Source organism: Saccopteryx leptura, chromosome 5 (genome assembly GCF_036850995.1).
Source record: "Saccopteryx leptura isolate mSacLep1 chromosome 5, mSacLep1_pri_phased_curated, whole genome shotgun sequence".
Classification (NCBI taxonomy): Eukaryota; Metazoa; Chordata; class Mammalia; order Chiroptera; family Emballonuridae; genus Saccopteryx; species Saccopteryx leptura.
The window spans coordinates 96,013,375-96,032,990 of NC_089507.1; the positions used below are offsets into that span (position 1 = coordinate 96,013,375).

The 19,616-nt window shown below is 38.3% G+C and overlaps 1 protein-coding gene across 9 annotated transcripts in view; it reads left to right on the plus strand.

The window, feature by feature from the left end:
- ZMYND11 (zinc finger MYND-type containing 11) overlaps nucleotides 1-19,616 on the plus strand; it is a 170,897-nt gene that overhangs the window by 62,615 nt on the left and 88,666 nt on the right. Inside the window, exon 2 of one of the 9 annotated variants that reach the window (XM_066384350.1) lies at nucleotides 3,313-3,472. The exons of 7 other annotated variants lie outside the window; for them this stretch is intronic. The gene's annotated coding sequence lies outside the window, so the exon portion shown is untranslated. Of the gene's footprint in view, nucleotides 1-3,312; nucleotides 3,473-15,735; nucleotides 15,807-19,616 lie in introns of all 9 variants that reach the window. One more of the 9 variants, XM_066384351.1, reaches the window with a different exon arrangement.

The following is a 19,616-nucleotide window of genomic DNA, read 5'->3' on the forward strand; positions in this document are numbered from 1 at the left end:
TAAACCGTGGCATCTTTCTTTAAAAGCTGTAGGGGCAGTATCTAGGAAGCTGTGGGAATCTCCCAGTGTAAGGTACACACAGTTTGGTTGGCAAGGTTGCTATTAGGTTGTACCAACCTGCTGATCTGGGAGTCAGAAAATTAACCCCACAGAAGTGGTAAAGGTGTCTTTGGATGACCATAACATAGACACACAATACATTGTAGTAAAAGATACAGAGGTTAACAGGATTGTACACCTCTTCTCATTTTGCATTATGGATCATTGATAAGATTTTCTTTGCTCATTTTTTCATCATTAGAACTTTAAGATTGCCAAGGCAATTTTGCCTTGCCATTGCCAATCTTCAGGTCTTGAGGTCCGTAGATCTCAAGATAAATATGAATAAATTTATTTATCTACCAGATAGATAGTCATTGTTTTATCAGTCTCGTCCAGAGGTGAAAAAAAGGTAATTCACAGGGTGTTAAGAGTGGTTCTCATTTTCTTCTGCCTCATCTTGTCTGAGGGTATGCCATTTTCTTCTTATTAGGGCAGCATGTGTCATACATAGCATGCTATACTTTTATATAAATATAAAACATTAGTCACATTTATAACTACTTCTCTGCCAGACTATCAGCCCTGTCTAGTTAATTGCCTAGCCCAGTGCCTTGGATTGCTCAGTATCATTACACTTGCTGAGCTAAGTTAGGAAGAAACATTGGACCATGACAGGAAGTCAGGTCTTTTGCTTGATTGCCTAATAATCGTATTTAGTATTCTAAATTTAGGTACTTTTCAAGCCTTAGACTAATTTTAAATTGATTTACTCTGCTTAGTTACAGCCAATTCTGAACATACAGGTATCTTAATCTTTACAAATAATTTACTGAAAGCTGTAGTAGAGTTATTGTAATGAATGCATATGTCACCACGTTTTATTTTGTATCATGACTGGTGAGTGACTTTATTATAAAAATAAAAACTATATAGATTAGTGATGCATTAAAAGTGTTAGGCTTTGGGGTCATGGCTCTTTATAATATTTGGACTCCTGGCGCACCCTAGACACTGTGGTTTACTTATAATGTTTTAGTTCTCCTTGTTTTTGGTATGACTCTTAAGTCACTTAAAATATCTTTTTTTTTTTTTAAATATTTATTGGTTTGAGGGAGAATGAGAGAGACATTGATCTGTTTCTATATGTGCCCTGACTAGGAGTTGAACCTGCAACCTTGGTGTATCAGGCTGAGGCTCTAACCACCTGAGCTATCTGGCCAAGTTGCCACTTTTAATCTATAGGTTTCTCAGTAATCTTTTTGTTGTTGTTTTTCTTTGTGTTGTTTCTCTTTATTGAAGAAACCTGGTTCATTTGCTCTGTGGTTTCTCATTGTCTGACTTTTGCTGATTGTATCCCTGTGGTGGACTTTAACCTTTTGCTCATTCCTCTGCATTTCATGGAAATTGATATTGTATCTACAGGTTTGGGGGGTGGGGCGAGATTCTTCCTAGGTGGGACTTGTGTTCTGCTTTCAGCAGTCTATAATGTCTGTTGTGTCTCATCTGTGAGGTTAATTAGTAGATGCAAAGTGGCTAGGTCCAGTAATTTGTTAACAGTTGCAGAATGTTGATAATCTAATTTCATTCCTCCCTTTTTAATTGGAAGACTTCTACAAGGACAGAAGCTTCCCATCACTTACAGCAGGCGTCCCCAAACTACGGCCCGCGGACCGCAATGCGGCCCCCTGAGGCCATTTATCCAGTCCCCACTGCACTTCTGGAAGGGGCACCTCTTTCATTGATGGTCAGTGAGAGGACCACTGTATTTGGCAGCCCTCAAATGGTCTGAGGGACAGTGAACTGGCCCCCTGTGTAAAAAGTTTGGAGACCCCTGATTACTGTTTGGTTACCCTGTGATATGGTTACCTTATTTTCCAATAAGATATACTCTTATTGGAAAAGTAGGAGTAACTGATTCTTTTCCTTTACTTACCAGTTTTCAAAATTGTATCCTCTAATGGTAACCGATTAGTTTTTTTAAGTGTTATTTGGCATTCATGCATTTAAATACATTTGATATATTTCTGACATACTCTTTATTGATGCTCAAAATGTCACATCTTTGACCAATTTGAGTCTCTACGTGCTGTTTCCTGAAGTAACTCTGCTTTCTGGTACAACAGGATTTTTCAGGCTCATTATCTTATATACACTCTGCCCCAGATTGGTCCAGGGGCCTGTTTTCTTTCAGTTAGAAATTTTATTTCAGGGGCACTTTCATGCCCTATTGTACTCATTGACACTAGGTCAGTCTCTCTTTCTAGGATCTTTCATAGATAGTTAAGAAATTAATATAATTGTAAAAGGAAAAGAAGTCTCATGATGATTTCATACTGTTATTTTCTACTTGACTTTATGGTTACTGGGTTTTACTTATCTTTTGTTTAAAATCTTTATATATCCTTTCTTACTCAGTAAAGGTCATGGTTCTCAAGGATATCGCGAATGATAACATTTTGGAATATTAAGTAATCACTCAGTTGTTTTAACAAATATTATATACCAAGCTATTTGAGAATACCAACACCAATAGTGTAATCAGGGAAATCGTATAAATTGCTTAATCCATTATTTTTAAGCAATTGTACTGATTGTAAATTGTCAGAGAATATAGTAGTTATATATCCTTTCTTCCATACAGCCATCATTTAGTCTTCTACAAGTGTCAATTACATACTTACCACTAGTCCTATGTTGTTATCTAAAGTTTATTCTATAGTAGATTCTTTTTTTATTCTTTTTCCCCCATTTTGAGATATAATTTGCATTGTTTTAAAGTGTATATCATAATGATTTGATATATGTATATATTGCAAAGTCATCATCACAGCAAGTTTAGTTAATATGCATCATTTCAGGTAGTTACATTTTCCTTGTGATGAAAACTTTTAAGATTTACTCTTATAACAACTTTCAAATATACAGTACAGTATCATTAAGTATGATCACTATGTTGTACACTATATTCATAGAACTTGCTGAATTTCCCCATGTATCAGACACACCTTAATTTTGGGGCTCAAAATTTGAAAAAAAATGTATTACATAAAGTTATTGAACTCATTTTATTCATCATAAAATTCATACAACTCCTCAGCACTGTCAAAACTCCCATCCATTCGCTTGTCCTCATCTGTGTCTGATGACGAATCACTGTCTTCATATATTGCCTCATCCTCAGTTTCATCTATGGCGTTTGAAATGCCACACTTCTTAAATGACTTGACAACGATCTCAATCTTGATATTATCCCAGGATCTTTTCACCCAGGTACAAAATTCTCCTATAGTTGGTTTCTTCGCTCTTCCTGCTGGTGTCATATTGTCCCCAGAAGACTTCATCCATTGGTTCCATTCGTCTCTCATGGCAGCTTTGAAGGGTTTGTTAATGCTGACATCAAATGATTGGAGCTGGGATGTCAAGCCTCCAGGTATGACAGCAAGTTTTGTTTTTTGCTCTGCAGCAATCATGTTTTTTGTTATATGTGCTCTGAACTGATGAAGCACCAATAGGGCAGGTTTGCGTAAGAGCCCACCTGGTCTCCTCCTCCAAACTTTCTCAAACCAAATCTTCATCCCATCCTGATCCATCCATCCCTTGTCATGAACATGGACATTCACTCCTAGAGGAATGTCTTCTTTTGGCATTGTTTTGCATTTGAAAATCAGCATAGGGCCCTGGCCAGTTGGCTCAGCGGTAGAGCATTGGCTTGGCGTTTGGAAGTCCTGGGTTTGATTCCCAGTCAGGGCACACAGGAGAAGCGCCCATCTGCTTTTCCACCCTCCCCCCTCTCCTTCCTCTCTCTCTCTCTCTTCCCCTCCTGAAACCAAAGCTCCATTGGAGCAAAGTTGGCCTAGGTGCTGAGGACAGCTCCATTGCCTCTGCCTCAGGTGCTAGAATGGTTCCGCCTGCACAGAGCAATACCCTAGATGGGCAGAGTGTTGCCCCCTGGTGGGCATGCTTGGTAGATCCTGGTTGGGCACATGCGGAAGTCTGTCTGATGCCTCCCTGCTTCTAACTTTGGAAAAATACAAAAACTGAAAGAGAGGGGGAGGGGGGGGAGAAAGAAAGGAAGGAAGGAAGGAGGGAGGAAGGAAGGAAGGGAGGGAGGGAAGAAAGAAAGAGTATGAGAAAGAAAGAGAAGGGAGGGAGGGATGGAGGAAGGAAGGCAAGAGAGAGAGAGAGAAAGAAAGAAAAGGAAAGGAAAGAAAAGAAAGAATTAGCATAGGAGGCAGCTAGGTTCCGTTGGCACAACAAGCTAGAACAGCTGTATAATGGCTCTTCTCATGTCCTCTTGTCTTCACAATTACAGTTTTTCACCCCTTATCAATAGTTCTGTTACTTGGGACATCAGATTGAAGGGGAACTTTGTCCATATTTGCAATCTATCCTATCTCAAACTGATGTGTTTTCCATCACTGAATGTAAAAACGATGAAATTCAAGGACCTTCTGCTCATAGCTTTCAGACATCTTTTGGGCAAGTTAATCCATTCTGTTTCATGAACCTGAAGCACCAGTTGTGTCTTTCTTTGAAATCAGTAACTTCTTTTTCATCAGCAATTCTTCTTGCCTCATGCTGAACCATCTTTGTGTACATGGGAATTCCAATTGCCCTTTGCTCTTCAATCCGTATCTTCAATTCCCTCTCTAAATCAGGCCATTTTGCTGACCTGCCTCTCATGGCCTTCTTCTGCTGTGGCGTCTTCAGTAGGGTTTTCTTTTCCCGTAGCCAGTCTCGGATTGATTTCTCAGTAGAAGAGGACCAAACTTATGTTCAGCAGCACAATTTCCATTCAATTTTGCAAACTGGACCACTTTTAACTTGAATTCAGCACTGTATGAAAATCTTTTCTGAGCCATTTCTGGGCAGAACGTAACCTACCATAATATACCGATACCAAGTGCGAAACAATGAGTGCAAAGACAATAAATGAGAAAAAGTGGGAAATACAAGTCCTCTGCGTCTCAGTCTGATGCTCTATCTACTGTGCAACCACCTGGTCAGGTAGTTGTAGATTCTTTTTTTTTTCTTTCTTTTTTATACAGGAACAGAGAGTCAGAGAGAGGGATAGATAGGGACAGACAGACAGAAACAGAGAGAGATAAGACGCATCAATCATCAGTTTTTCGTTTTGACACCTTACTTGTTCATTGATTGCTTTCTCATATGTGCCTTGACCGCGGGTCTTCAGCAGACTGAGTAACCCCTTGCTCGAGCCAGCGACCTTGGTTCCAAGCTGGTGAGCTTTTTTGCTCAAGCCAGATGAGCCCGCACTCAAGCTGGCAACCTCGGGGTCTCGAACCTGGGTCATTTGCATCCCAGTCCAATGCTCTATCCACTGCGCCACTACCTGGTCGGGCAGTAGTAGATTCTTAAATCAAAACTTCATAGGCCCAGGTTCGAAACCTCGAGGTTGCTGACTTGAGTGCAGACTCATCTGGTTTGAACATAGCTCACCAGCTTGAAGCCAGGGTTGCTGGCTCGAGCAAGGGGTTACTCGGTTTTTCTGTAGCCCCCCCAGTCAAGGCACATATGAGAAAGCAATCAATGAACAACTAAGGTGCCATGATGAAGAATTGATGCTTCTCATCTCTCTCCCTTCCTGTCTGTCTCTATCTATCCCTCTCTCTGTCTCTGTCACACACAAAAAAAAGAAAGAAAAAAAAATGGAGACAAGTGATTGAGTCCTTGCATGTTAAATAAGAGTCTGTAGCCTTCTTATTTGAAAGTTAGTTTGACTAAATAAAGAATCCATAGGTTAAATTTTTGCTTCGGGTTTCTTATACAGGATGAGGCAAAAGTAGGTTTATAATTGTTCTTATGGAATACGATGCAATTAATAATCAAGAAAAACTGTGGATTGTATCCTCACAGCTGTAAACCTACCTTTGCCCCACCCAGTATATGTTACATATTCTCACTTAAAGCATTGCTGTCAAAAAGTCTGATAACTTTATTTTTTTTGTGTGTGTGACTGTCTTTTTGCCTAGATTCACAGACTTTTTTTCCTTTTTCTTAAAGTCTGGTAATTTGATTTTATATCTCAATGTTTGTCATTCTAGGTGATTTTTCTTGGGTATACAGTGTTCTTTTAATATGTACTTTGAAATCTTGAAATTTTTACTTAAAATTATTAATATGTATCATAATTATTTTGATTATGTTATATACACACCCTTATTTAGTATTTATTAATTTGGGCCTTATACAGTATTGGATCTCTTTTCCCATCTTTTTAAGATTTTATTTATTGATTTTAGAGAGAGTGGAAAGCGAGAGAGAAGGAGAGGGGATGGGCAGGAAGAGTCAACTCATAGTAAGCTGCTTCCCTTATGTGCCTTGACCTGACAGGCCCTCGGTTTTGTGCCAATGACCTTGGCATTACAGGTCGTTTCTTTATCCACTGCGCCACCACAGGCCAAGCACTTACTTTTCTCATATATTTGAAATTTTCTATTGAATTTTTTTCATCTCTGTTTTTCTTTCAGACTTATTGTTAAGACTATTTTTGTTTTTGGTTAACAACAAAATTGAGAAGGTAACAGATTTCCCATATATTCCCTGCCTCCACACATGCATAGCCTCCAACCATCACTCACCAGATGATACTTTTTTTTTTTTAACAGAGGATAAACCTTCATATCATAACTTAAAGTCCATAGTTTACATTAGGGTCATTCAGGGTCATTCTTGTACACTCTGTGGGTTTGGACAAATATGTAACGACATGTATTCACCATTGTAGTATCCCCACAGAGTAGTTTCACTGCCCTAAAATTGGTCTGTATTCTACCTGTTCGTCATCCCCTTCTCCCATTCTCTGCCAACCACTGATCTTTTCATTGTTTCCATCATTTTTCTTTTCCAGAAAGTGATAGAGTTGGAGTCATACAGCATGTAGCCTTTTCAGATTGTCTTCTTTCACTTTGTAATGTGCATTTAAGGTTTGTCTCTGTCTTCCCATGGTTGAATATAGCTTATTTCTTTTTAGCATTGGATTATATTTTGTTATTTGGATGGACTTGAGTTTATTTGTCCACCCACCTTGAAGGAAATCTTGGTTGCTTCCAAGTTCTGGCAATTACGGGTAAAGCTGCAATATATTTTTTATTTTTAACATTTTTACATCTTTGCAACTTCTATTTATGACATTTTTCTGCTTTGCATTCAGTCTTTTGTGTCTTCTAGTTTAATTTTCATTGTTCAAGTGATTTTAAAAATTTACTTCTAATGTTTAACTTATTTATGAGTTTTTCTAATTCTGATGTATATCTTTCCTATATCTTGTATCATTTTCTTCATGCCTTTTTTTGTATTTGAAATAGTTACAATTTTCATCTGTCTTGTAGGCACATCTGTTGGATGTGCTTTCAGTGTAGGATGTCATTCTTCTTCAGTCACAGCCTTCATGTTGGTCATTTGGATGTGAAATCAACTTTTCTGAACTAGTATTGGGTAAGGTAGTTAGAATAGTTTTTCTAGATTTATGATTCTAAAACTTTCTTATGTTGTTTTTATGAAAACTGAAAATAAGGCCTCAGATTTCCCACTTTTTCTTCACTTTCTTCCCCACTGCATTTTTCTGGATCACCTTTCTTCTCTACCCATTGTCCTTAGTTGAAGTCTTTTTGACCTGACTTTAGTACTGTTTGATGTCTTGATTACTCATTGTCTCTCTACAATATAGGACTCTGTCCTGGCAGGCAGCTTTGGCTGATTAAGTTTGAATGTTCATGGGACCCATTATCCTCCAGCCCCTTAGACTTTACTGTGAAATCATGATTAGCATGATTCACCTGCAAATGGAGAGTGTAAAACCCTGTTTTCAATTGCTGTTCTCAGGTTGGCCCACTGTGCTTCCAGTGACTTGCTTATTTTATTCTCCTGTACTCTGTTCCATTAGATATTCTGCTATGCCCCTTTGTTTTCTCTTAACAGGTGTCAGCATCAATTGGGGTACTAGCTTTGGAGATATTAACATCACCTGCTCAAGTTTTGGGATTCATGGGAATTTCTCATCACTTAATTTTATTGTTTATGTTGTCCAAGGGTAAGGTTGTGTTGTTTGCTAACTCTTCCTGTAACACTCTTTATGAGGTTTGGGAGAGATTAAAAACTCTTCCTAGTTTACAGTAGTCTTGTGATGTTTCTTAAAATAAAGTTGCTAAAACCATTGAATAAACTCAAAAATTAGGGGATATTTCGAAATTAATATGAAGTGATAAAAAAAGCATTTTTTTTAAAATTAAGAACATCAGAAAAGCAAATGAGAAGTCAAAGAAAGTTGTTTGATTATGCAAATGAGATGCCAAACCAACTGTGGGAGAGTCACAATGGACTGTGGAGAGTAGGGAATTATTCCTTGGAAGTTGAATGGGGTTTGGTGAGAGACTCTAAGCAAAGGACTTGTAAAGATTTAAGGGAAAGGAGATGAAAGGACAGGGCCATACTAAGAGGACCTTTATACCAGCTTTGACATTTTATCCTGTAATTAGAGGGGAATGATAGAAGTAAACTAGGCTTATTTTTTCCTCCCCAGGTATATTAAACGGTCCTCCTAACACATTGTTGACCATTCACAAGTTAACTCGTGATTGCACTTGCATTAGCTATTACAATTTTTGAAACTCAGGGTAATACAGGATTATTGTATTTGTGACTCTTCGCCCTGGGGGTCAAAGTTTGAAAAACAGCACACTTCTGTATTCTCATGCAGACTCCTTTTCTTCCCACTCCTCCAGGCGTGAGACTGCAAAATCGAAGGTACGGTAAACCAAAAACAGTCACAGTGTCGAGCTGTCTAAACTTGGACTATCTTCTAACCGCTTGCAGTTTGAACATATATATCAAGGATATTGTAAAGTCTTTCTTTGTTGTGTTCAAGCCAACTAGAACGTGTCAAGTGTGTGTTTCAAAAGGAAAGTGCAGCAAAACCAGATATAGTTGCAAAACATGTTGTGTACCATTACTCGTTGGTGATGGCTACACAGTATAACACACCAAAATAAATTACTAAAATATATAATATGTATAAAATATAATATGTAGCAGATATGTACAAAGTTTCATTTAAATTCATTATGTATAAATAAAGTGTACTGAAGTTTATTTAGCTTGTTTCACTTTCATACTCAATTACAAAAAATAGCTGGTGAAGTGAAATAACTTCTGTGTAAAATTGCCAGTCAACTGTGTTAAATAAATTTCTCTTGGGTCCGCCTGCTCTTCCCTCTCTTGTTGTGGATTTTAGCCTTTGTAATTTCCTGCCTGTGCGGTGGCAGCAGGCTTGTCATTTGTCTTCTGGTCTCCTTCTCTTGCTAATCTGTTTCTTCTCATCTTTGCTGTCAGAGATGTTTTTCAAAACACCATCTTATCAACTGTTCCACAATTGAAAGCCTTTTTCTGTTGCCCATGAAGCCCAGATTCCTGTCCAGGTGGTAATGCCTTGTATTTCTCTTCTACATTCTCCTGCTGCTTCCCACTCAACGTGCTGCACTCTGGATGCACTGGGCTGTCACATTTCTGCACTCTGTCTGGGATGACTGTCTTCCTGGTCTTGTTTACTCAGCAGACACCTCTTTCAAGTCAAATCTATGAAGTTTTCCTGACACCTTGAAGTCAACATAAGCCTCACATTTTAGCAGTTATTTTTCTAGATTTTAAGTTTGTGTTCTTAAAATCCTCTTGATTTTCATATTAGCATAAGTAGCACATACCCAAAGAGGGCATTCATACAGAGCCCTTCACTATTAGATCCTCACATTTTTTTCCTTTACATTCCCTACCACTGTACACTCAGAGTTCCATATGGTGAGACTATTCTCAATTGCCTGAGTGCTCTATTATTTTGATAATTTATGGACAAAACAAACATACCCTTTTCCCTTTTTTTTTGTTTTGTTTTGTAAGAGAGACAGAAAGAGAGAGAGAGAGATGACAGGCATCAACTCATAGTTGTGGCACTTTTAGTTGTTCATAGATTGCTTCTCATACATATCTTGACTGGGGATGGAGGAGGGAGCTCTATCCAAGCCAGAGACATCTTGTCAAGCAAGTGACGTTAGATTCAAGCCAGTGACCTTGGACTTCAAGCCAGAGACCATGGGATCATGTTTATAATCCTATTCTCAAACTGGCAATGCCACACTCATGCTTGCAACCTCGGGGTTTCAAACCTGGGACCTCATAGTTGCAGGTCAACACTATCCAGTGTGCCACCACTGGTCAGATAGCCCTTTCTTTTAAAATCTAACTCAAATATCATCTCCTTTGAGATACTGATACATTTCTCACTAGAACCAATCTTAATAATACCCTTACTCTTTGCTCACATATTAATATGTATAAAATTCAATTTTATTATTTTTTACAGTTTTTTTTTACAAACTTTGAAAATAGATTTCTGTTTTCCTTACTGGTTGTGAACTTCTTGAGGGTATGCATACATCTTTTTTATTTTGGATCTTAGTCTGAAGCATAATAGCTGGGATGAAGCATGGCCAAAAGGTTTCTTAATAAATACTCAATTACATAATTAACCAAGCTGTTTGGGATCATTGGTAGTGAAGCCTGGGCAGGTGAAATAAATTGTCCAAAGACACACAGGTTGTCAGCAGAACTGAAATTTGAATATAGACCTATCTGATGTCATAGTCCAAGCTCTTAACCATTAAATGTTTTCTTTTGGTAATTAATGAATTTATATTTGTATGCTTGTACTCTTGGAAGTTTTAAAAACACTCTTTTAGAATTTTTGAGCTTTTCTGTTGTGGTTCATTTCTAGTTTCATGCCATTGTGACCGGAGAAAGTGCTTGATATGATTTCAATCTTCTTAAATTTGTTGAGACCACTTTTGTGCCCTAACATGTGGTCTATCCTAGAGAATGTACCATGAGCACTTGAAAAGAATGTATATTCTGCTGCTTTAGGGTGAAAGGTTCTGAAGATATCTATTAAATCGAGTTGATCTAGTATGTCCAATAAGTCTGCTGTTTCTTTGTTAATTTTCTTTCTTGAAGATCTATCTAGTGATGTTAGTGGGTTATTGAAATCCCCTACTATTATAGTATTGCTGTTGATCTCTCCCTTTAAATCCATCAAAGTCTGCTTTATATATTTAGGTGCTCCTATATTAGGTGCATAGATATTTATAATAGTTATATCTTCCTGTTGGATTGCTCCCTTTATCATTATGTAGTGGCCTTCTTTATCTCTTACTATATAGTCTTTGTTTTAAAGTCCATTTTGTCTGATATAAGTATTGCTACCCCAGCTTTTTTTTCATTTTAATTTGCATGAAATATTTTTTTTCATCCATTTCAATCTCTGTGCATCTTTTTTTTTAAGGTGTGTCTCTTGTAGACAGCATATGTATGGGTCCTGTTTTCTTATCCACGCAGCTACCCTATGTCTTTTGATTGGATCATTTAATCCATTTACATTTATGGTTATTATTGACATATAGTTGTTTATTGCCATTTTATTCTTTAAAGCTGTATTCCTTTTTTGCTATATTCTTTTCCCACTTTGATCTGTTTACAACAGGCCCCTTAACATTTCCTGCAGCATTGATTTGGTTGTAATGAATTCCTTGAGTTGTTTTTTGTCTGGGAAGCTTTTTATTTCTCCTTCGATTTTAAGCCATAGCCTTGCTGGATAAAGTAGTCTTGGTTGTAGGTTCTTGTTCTGCATTACTTTGAATATTTCTTGCCATTCCCTTGTGGCCTCAAGTGTTTCTGTTTAGAAGTCGGATGTCATCCTTATGGGGGCTCCTTTGTAGGTGATAGCTTTTTTTTCTCTTGCAGCTTTTAATATTTTCTCTTTATCGCTTAGCTTTGGTATTTTAATTATGATGTGTCTTGGTGTAGATTTCTTTGGGTTTCTCTTTAATGGAGTCCTCTGTGCTTCTTGAACTTGTGAGAGTTTCTCCTGCCTTAATTGAGGGAAGTTTTCAGCTATGATATGATTGAACAAAGTCTCTATCCCTTGTTCTTTCTTTTCTTCTTCAGGAATCCCTATGATGCAGATGTTATTTCTCTTCATGTTGTCACAGAGCTCTCTAAGAGTTTCCTCAGACTTTTTGAGTCTCTTTTCTTTTTTCTTCTCTGCTTTCATGCCTTCATTCCAGTTGTCCTCCAACTCGCTGATTCGATCCTCAGCTCTATCTATCCTGTTTTTAATTCCTTCCATTGTGGTCTTTATTTCTGATATTGTATTTGTCATCTCCGACTGATTCTTTTTTATACTTGCTATTTCTTTATTTAGGTGTTCATGATGACCATCCATTGTTGTTCTAAGATCCCTAAGCATCCTTACAATCATTATTTTGAACTCCGCATCTGGAAGTTTGATTATTTCCATATCACTCATTTCATCTCCTGAAGCTTTCTCTTGTGGTTTCATTTGGATTGCACTTTTTTGTCTTCTCATTGTCTGTGTTTGGGTGTTTTGTTTGTAGAGTTGGTTGAGTTTAGGCTTGGTGTTGTCTGCCTCCAGTTTTCAGTTGTAAAAACACTCTTTTATATGCTACTTCCATATTATTTTATTTCACCCTAACAATAACTCTCTTTCAGATTAACCCTACTTTATGAGTGCAGAATATGAAGCTGTATGAGTAAATTATTTGCCTCAGGTTGAGTATTAGAATTAGGAGGAACCTAGTTCTTCAGAGTATATTCTAATTTTTTTTAAATGAGAGGCAGGGAGGCAGAGAGACAGACTGCCACATGTGCCCCAACTGGGATCCAGCTGTCAGGCCCCTTACAGGGTGATCCTCTGCTCATCCGGAGCAGCTGTTCTATTGCTCAGCAACCGAGCTATTTCAGCACCCGAGGTGAGGCCATGGAGCTATCCTCAGTGCCTGGAGCCAACATGCTTGAACCATTTAAGTCATGGCTGTGGGAGGGGAAGAAAGAGAGAGAGAAAGGGATGGGGAGGGGTAGAGAAGCAGATAGGCACTACTGTTGGGTGCCCTGACCAGGAATTGAACCTAGGACTTTCACATGCCAGGCCAAAGTTCTACCACTGAGCCAGTTGGCCAAGGTATTCTAAATTTTTAAATAAATTCGTTGATGAAGGATTCACATAAATGTTTAGATTTTGAAGTTTATTAATGTTTGTTTAACACCATTTAAAAATATTTGTTTTATACCTATCCATTTATAAAGCAGCTACTGGCATATTGTTAATATTAAAAAAAAATTTTTTTTTTTGAGAGAGGGACATACAGGGGACAAACAGACAGGAAGGGAGAGAAATGAGAAGCATCTATTCTTCATACTGGCACCTTAGTTCATTGATTGCTTTCTCATATGTGCCTTGATGGGGGGGCTGCAGCAGACCGAGTGACTCCTTGCTCAAGCCAGAGACCATGGGGTCATGTCTGATCCCATGCTCAAGCTTGCCACCCTGTGCTCAAGCTGGTGAGCCCATGCTCTAACCGGTGACCTCGGGGTTTCAAACCTGGGTCCTCTGTGTCCCAGTCCGACACTATCCACTGAGCCACTATCTGGTCAGGCCAAAAAAAAAAAAAAAAGCTTATTGTAGTAAAATACAGCATGAAATTTATCATCTTAAACCTATTTGAGCACTCAGTTCAGTGGTGTTAAATATATTACATTGTGTGGCCATCACTTCCATTTCTCTCTCCAGAACTTTCTCAGTCTTGTAAAATTGAGATTCATTACCTATTTATTAAACAATAGCTCCCCTTATCCCCCACTACTACCACCTCGGTCCCCACCAACTACAACCACCATTCTACTTTCTGATTGTTAGAAGTGGCATATAGGGGTGGAATTATACAATATTAATCTTCTTGTGACTTGAATTATTTCACTTAGCATAATGCCTTCAAGGTTCATCCATATTGTGGCATATTTCAGAATATTCTTCATTTTACGTATATATACCAAATTTTGTCTATCCATTAATCTGTCAGTGGTCATTTTTTAGTTTTAGCTATTGAATAATGCTGCTGTGAACGTGAGTGTACCAGTATCTCTTTGAGAGACCCTGCTTTCAATCCTTTTGGGTATATCCCGAGAAATGGAATCAGATCATATGATAATTCTATTTTTAATTTATTGAGGAAGCACCATAATGTTTTCTCCACTTTCTGTACCATTTTACCTTTCACCAGCAGTGCACAAAGGTTCCCAGTTTCTCATTGTCCTCATTACTTGTTTTCTGTTATTTTCATAGCAGCTATCCTAATGGGTAGGAGGTGAAATCTCATTGTAGTTTTGATTTTCTTTTCCCTAATGATTAGTAATGTTGATTAATGATTAGTGTTGCTCAACATCACTAATATTTGTGTATCTTCTTTGGAGAAATGTCTTTTCAAGTCCTTTGCACAGTTGGGTTGTTCATTGTTGGGTTTAGGGGGTTTCCTATATGTTTTGGACATTAATTTCTTATCAAATACATGATTTGCAAATATTTTCTCCACTTACAAGTTTCCTTTTCACTATGTGGATAGTGTCTCTTGTACAAAATTTTAAAATTTCCATGAATTTTAATTTTTTTCTTTTGCCTTTTTCTTTGGTGTCATACCCAAGAAATCATTGCCAAATCCAATATTGGGACGCTTTAGTTTTATGTTTTCTTCTAAGAGTTTTATTGTTTTAGGTCTGACAGGTCTTTGATCCATTTTGTGTTAATTTTTGTACAGGGTGTTAGGTAAAGGTCCATTTCTATTTTATTGCTTGCAGATATCCAGTTTCCTCAGCATTGTTTCTTGAAAAGACTGTTCCACATTGAGTGGTCTTGGCATCCTTGTCAAAAATTATTGGAATGTATGTATATGTGAGGGTTTATTCTCAGTTCTCTATTCTATTCCATTGGTCTATATTTTTGTTTTAATGCCAGTATCACCTAATTTTTATTACTGTGGCTTTGTAGTAAGTTTTGAAATCAGAAAGTGGGAATCCTCCTGGTATTTATCTGTATATTTTTCTTCTTTTCCAAGAGAGAGGAGAAGAGATAGACTCCCACATGCACCCCAACCAGGATCCACCTGGCAAACCCTGTCTGGGGTCGATGTTCTGCCCATCCAGGACCATGCTCACAAGTGAGCTACTTTTTAGCACCTGAGGCAGAGGCTCCACAGAGCCATCCTAAGCACCCAGGGCCAGTGCGCTCGAACTAATTGAGCCATGGCTGTAGGAGGGGAAGAGAGAGAAAGTGGGGGAAGGAGAGGGAAGAGAAGCAAATTGTCGCCTCTTCTGTGTGCTATGACGAAGAATTGAACCTAGGGCTTCTACACATGGGATCAACACTGCTGCTGAGCGAACCAGCCAGGGCCAGAGCATTATGATTTAAAAGCATTGTTTATTTCTAAAAAGTAACAACTGGCCCTGGCAGTTGGCTAAGTGGATAGAGTGTCAGTCCTGTGTATGGATGTCCAGGATTCCATAGTCACACAGAAGCAGCAACCATCTGCTTCTCCCCCTTCCCTCTCTCCATTCTCTCCCTCTTTTCCCACAGCCAGTGGTTCTGTTGGTTTGTGCATGACTCTGGACACTGAGGATAGCTCCATTGGAATGCATCAGCCTTAGGTGCTAAAAATAGCTCACTATTCGAGCATCAGCCCTAGATGAGGTTACCGGGTGGATTCTAGTTGGGGCACATGCTAGAGTCTGCCTCACTATCTCAACCTCCTCTTACTGTAAATAAAATTTTTTTAAAAGGTAACAACCATATTGTGGAATATTTGAAAAGTAGAAAAATAATCACCTGTAATTCCTCTACCCAAGTTCAAGTAAGTGACTCATTTTAATTTATTTCTGGTCATTTTTATGCTTGTTTTGTAACATTATTTAGTCTTTTTCCATGTTGTTATATAGTCAGTATAACACTGAGGAATAAAATTTTTGTTGCATCCACAAAAACACTTGTTCTTACCTAATTTGAGTGTGCTGATCACAAATCTGACATTAGTTTTTCTCTGTAAGCTACAGCTTTTTTTGCAGTTCAAGATTTTAGGTTTTCATCTTATTGTAAAATTTTCAACATTTAGTTTAACATAATGGAGTAGAATGTCTTCTTGGGCATCATCTTTCTGAAAATTATAATAATTTATATAATGCAATAAATACACTAAAAGATATGATTGCATCAGAATTTGTCTACAATTTTGAAATAGAACATATTAAAACACTTATTTTAATCATAAAATTTGCGCAAAACTTAAATTCTATTCAGGCAAAAATTTGCATTTGTAGCTCTTGCGCTTGTGTACTTGTTGAGGATAATCTTTTTTGATGCTCCAGTAGTAGTCTGCTCATCACTAACAGCTCCAAGATTTTTGGGAAACTTCTCAAGGTGACTATTCAGGAAGTGAATCTTTTTTTTTTTTTTTTTTTTTTGGTATTTTTCTGAAGCTGGAAACGGGGAGAGACAGTCAGACTCCTGCATGCGCCCGAACGGGATCCACACGGCACGCCCACCAGGGGGCGACGCTCTGCCCCTCTGGGACATTGCTCTGTTGCGACCAGAGCCACTCTAGCGCCTGGGGCAGAGGCCGACGAGCCGTCCCTAGTGTCCGGGCCATCTTTGCTCCAGTGGAGCCTCAGCTGTGGGAGGGGAAGAGAGGAAGGAGAGGGGGAGAGGTGGAGAAGCAGATGGGCGCTTCTCCTGTGTGCCCTGGCTGGGAATCGAACCCAGGACTTCTGCACGCCTGGCCGACGCTCTACCACTGAGCCAACTGGCCAGGGCCAGGAAGTGAATCTTAATGTTCATGTTACATCCAATGTCACGGAAAGCCAAGAGCATCCTTTGAACCAGAAGTTAATAGTTTTTGGCTTTTTTGTTGCCAAGGAAGTTCTTTGTAACTGCCACAAAAGACTGCCATGCTGCTTTCTCGTCCTTATTCATCTTCCTGGCAAATTCTTTGTCACGTATGAGGGTTCAAATTTGAGGTCCATCGAATACACCTGGTTTTATCTTCTTGAAAGACAAGGGAGGAAAAGCAGAAATAATATGTTGGAAGCATTCACTTTTTCTATTCAAAGCCTGAACAAACTGCTTCATTAAGCCAAGTTTGATGTGAAGTAGGGGAAAAATGATCCTGTCTCGATTAACTACAGGTTCATTCACAATATTTTGCATCCCTACTTCCAGAGCTTCACGTTTCGGCCACTCCTTCTGTGTCCAGTGTTTTGCCTGAGCTCAGCTGTCCCAGAAACACAGAGGCAAGGATACTTCGTGAAACCTCTCTGTTGTGGAAATTTACCATTTTAAGATCCACACAAATGATCCAGTTATGCTCCTCATACTTCAGAAAGTCGAGTACAATTTTTATATCATTCTTACTAAGTCAGTCATTCAATCAGGTTGGCTAAACTGAGGGGTTAATGACTGCTTGGCATCAGAAGACCCTTCAGATTCTACAACCATTTCCTCATGCAACTTATCAAAATACACTTGATCACCATGTTCACTTTCTTCGTCCTTAGAAGAAATAAAACTATTGAAAACTAGAACCGGGAGTGTCTCAGAGTGTGGAATAGGTTGTATTGCTGAAGGAATATGCGATCATATGCCATTTTTTCTTGCTGATGCCCTTTGTATGGATCAGACAGAAATAACAGTCACTGCTGTCACCCTTAGGTTCACGCCAAACCATGGGAATACCAAAAGGCATTCCTTTGCGTTTTCCTTTTGTCCAATCACAAAGCATTTCCTCACAATTATGACACACAATATGAGGAGCCCAATTCTTGTCTTGATCGCCAAGGGGAACTTGAAAATAGGCAATATATGCACGTATCACAAATGATGAAATACTGCGCCTTTGACGTTGAAGTGTGTAACAGCCACATATATAACAGAAGGTGTCAGGACTATTCTTACATTTACGCCTACTTGAAGAAGCCATGATTCAATCTTAAAATAAGAGGGTGTTTTTATCAGATAATTTTTTACATTTAAAAACAACTACAATTATGTAAAAGTGATGTTTGTAAACATTAATCGCCTTGTGGTTATGTTCAATCCAAGAGTCGTTGCCCTTTAACTCCAATTTTAAAACCAATGCATGCCATTAACTGTAACAAAAAATTAAAATTGCATAAAAACTATAGCATGCACCAAAAAAAACGGATTTCAGATTTGATATCAGCGATGCAGAAATATATAGAAACAGTTCTAAAACCTTATGCAACAAAATAAAAAAGAAATTGTTCCCCAGTGTATTGGTAATGGCTATGTGACAGTCCATCTGTTGAAACTGTTCATTAACACACTGTAGGAGAGAGGAGAAATGAGAAGCAAGATAAACATTTATTGTAAGGTTTACATTTCATTATCTTTATATCTTCAAAGCGCCCACATGTGTTGACACTATTACATTATAAAAATGTACATTGGGATGCAGAGGGGTTAAGTAACTTAACTGTCTAGGACTTGAAGCTAGTAAATTGTAGAACTGATGTTTGGACTGTGATCTGTTGACTTCAAAGGCCTTACTTTTTACACTGTTGTTTGTATGTCATGTATTGAATTCTTCTAACCATCTTTGTGTTTTTATTATACAAAAACTTATTATACAGATAGTAAGGTAAAAACTTAGAGGAATAAATGATAATTAGTGCAGGAACCACTTATTTAGAATGTATTACATGCTGGGCACTGGGCTGAGCTCTTTACATTTAGCCTTTTTTTTTTTTTTTAATTAAATTAGAGGAGGGGAGATAGAGAAGCAGATAGTCACTTCTCCTGTGTGCCCTGACAGAAAATCAAACTTGGAACGTTCATATGAGGGGCTGAGGCTCTATCTACTGAGCTGCCAGCCAAGCCCTGTTTAACTTTTATTTCTTTATTATTTTATATATCAGAAAAATTGCTATGAGAAATGTCTGAGATTTTATTGCCTATGTTTTCATCTAGAATATTTGTGGTTTCCAGTGTAACATTTAAGTCTTTAATCCATTGTGAGTTTATTTTTGTGAATAATATAAGAAGGAAATTGAAATATAAAACTTGCAATATGTTTCTATTTTAGATATGAAACAACTACATTATATTCAAACCTATAATGATTTTTGCATCATTATGTAAGGACATGTATTGTCATTAGTTTTATCATTGAAATATTTTCCTTTTTATAAAATGAAACCGGTGTTAGCTATAAGTAGTGTATGTGTCACACACAAAAAAATATTTCCCACAAATGAAAACTTAACTCATTATCAAAGTAATATATGTTTTCACCTAATTTTTTTTTTTTTTTCTTTTCATTTTTCTTAAGCTGGAAACAGGGAGAGACAGTCAGACAGACTCCCGCATGCGCCCGACCGGGATCCACCCGGCACGCCCACCATGGGGCGACGCTCTGCCCACCAGGGGGCGATGCTCTGCCCATCCTGGGCGTCGCCATATTGCGACCAGAGCCACTCTAGCGCCTGAGGCAGAGGCCACAGAGCCATCCCCAGCGCTCGGGCCATCTTTGCTCCAATGGAGCCTCGGCTGCGGGAGGGGAAGAGAGAGACAGAGAGGAAAGCGTGGCGGAGGGGTGGAGAAGCAAATGGGCGCTTCTCCTGTGTGCCCTGGCCGGGAATCGAACCCGGGT